Genomic DNA, 2526 nt, shown 5'->3' with positions numbered 1-2526 from the left:
TATTACAATAATAATACATATAAATCTATACAATATAATCATACATCAATCATTTATCAATCAACGCTAAATAAGAAATAATTTATTTCAAGTACTGTATAATTAGATGTTGATATTGTTTAGCGGATATAATAAACATTTTAGAACTGTTGTTTCATTTCATTTTCTTATACAGTTAGTTACAAACTAAAGAATGAGATTTCAAAGACGACCACCTGGAATTCTGTAAATACAGTTAGTCTTCTGTTTAAAATAAATTCTAACAAAAACAGCAAAAAATTTAAACAGATGCTTTTTGGAATTTTGTAGAACCATTTTTTCTAAATTTTGTAAATTTTACTTCTTTTTAATTTTTTAGCCTTGAATTTTGTATCTTTTTATCCTGAATTTGAGTTTTTAAAAGTAAAATGTAAAAGATTTACAGTTATATAAATATAGCTGTCATTTTAGACTAAATAAAGCAATTTAAAGGCTTTTATCATAGCATGTTTTAAATTATCAATTTCAGGAGAAGAACATTTTTCTGAAAAATGGAGTATAATTTTGGCTAAATGAAGGTCTCATCTTGTTAGATTTTCAGAGGCTTTTAGTAATTCATGTCAGACTTAGATCTATATATGCTGTTCTTTCTCTTATTGAGATTGATAACGGATTTTCATTCGTAATAGAATTTTTTCAAAAAGTTTTTTTTTTAGAAATATATTTTAGAAGTGTCGAAAATCAAAAGAAAGGGTTTGGGAACAACAGGGTAAAGAAGATTGCAAAGTACGAGGGGAGAATATGGCGGAGTAAGACGGAGAAAAAATTAGCGCGGGAAAAAGTTGATAGACGATCAAGAAGTGAGAGAATTATTGTATTCTGGAAAAAATATATGAAAGAGAAAGTGGTATTTTAGTGCATTAGATATTTATGATATAAACTGTAAGATATATTCCAACATAAATCAGACGGTTTATCATCATTATCAAGAAAAAAATAAGATTTAAATGAAACACATTGAGTCTTGATAGTGATTAAACGGAGTTTCTGAAAAACAAAGAAAAAGTTGTTAATTGATTTATAATGATATCAAAATCATTACACAACACACTTATATAAAACATGATACATAAGTCAAAATATTATATTTCTTAGATTTGGGACGTTCAAATTATGCGTACCGTATTTAAAAGGACCAAAGGCGCAAATTAAATTAATCCATCATTTAAAAAAAGGGATCGATAGGTTATTAAAAGGATCGTGTTTGCGAAAAATGAAAGGGGGTATAGGCATACGGCAAAAATAAGCGCTTTTGATCGCTACTATTCTTACTTCTATCTGTTGCGTCTATAAGGAGAAATTTGTTAATAATGACTCGTACCGAATAACATAGCATTCACCCAAATTGAGAAAATTGCAATCCATGACTCGGATCGTAAAATGATCAATTTAATTTCAAACAAATTATTTAGATATTACAACCTTTAGTCATCGATTATTTTTCAACACATTAGTATATCGTTGATATTTCATAATATTTTGTATTTGTTTTATATACAATGCACTTAAAACGCCGATTAGTTTGTCCGCCAGGTGTCTCTGCTCTCGATGGTCTTAATGATTCCACGTGATTCCACCTAGCGGAAAAGATATTGTTGATTTAAGCATTGCATATAAAAGAAGTAGAAAATATTATGAAAAATGAACTGTATACAAATGTGGCGAAAAATAATCTAGGACTATATTTTGTATTATCTGAATGATTTGTTTGAAATTAAATTGATTTTATTACGATAATTACGATCAAATTGCAACTTTCTCAATATGGGTGGATGCTACGTTATTCAGTGTAAGTCGTTTAACAATTTTCTCCTTATAGACGCTACAGAGTAGCAAGAGTAGTAGCGATACAAGCGCTTATTTTTCGCCGTATGCCTATACCCCCTTTCATTTTTCCTGAACACTCTCCTTAAGTTATTAAGTTATTTCCGATTTTTCAAATTTCAAGAGGCAGGGTCTTTCTTCGAAAATATAAAAGCGTAAAAAAAGATCTACATTCAATTTTGTATAGATCTTAATCTAAAAACAGAAAATTGCAAAAGTGAGCATACCAAATAATACACAGTCTGGGTATTTGTATAGAGATGTTTCATTGTTTGTATACAGAGAGATACTGCACAGAAAATAGTCATTTCCTGGGGTTTATACAGTTTAATCTATTATTTAACTATCTAAATAGTCAAAATAGTCAAATTATATACAAGACATATATATACGTTATATATACGTTATAAATACCCAATTTACGATATATATACGTTATATAAGTTATAAATACCCTATATACGATATATATATACGTTATATACGTATATATATACGTTATATACCTTATCTATTTATGAATTTAGCTTGCCTGTCTGTCTGTTTGTTTGTATTTAATAAACAGCTGACCCGATCAGCAGAGGCGCAACTAGGACTTTTGCTATGGGGGGGGCAATATATTATTTTGTAATGGTCTGTGGGGGGTGTTAAGGGGGGGTTTAA

The sequence above is a fragment of the Eurytemora carolleeae genome, unplaced genomic scaffold (genome assembly GCF_000591075.1).
Source record: "Eurytemora carolleeae unplaced genomic scaffold, Eaff_2.0 scaffold362, whole genome shotgun sequence".
Classification (NCBI taxonomy): domain Eukaryota; kingdom Metazoa; phylum Arthropoda; class Copepoda; order Calanoida; family Temoridae; genus Eurytemora; species Eurytemora carolleeae.
Note: the sequence above shows the minus strand (reverse complement) of the source record.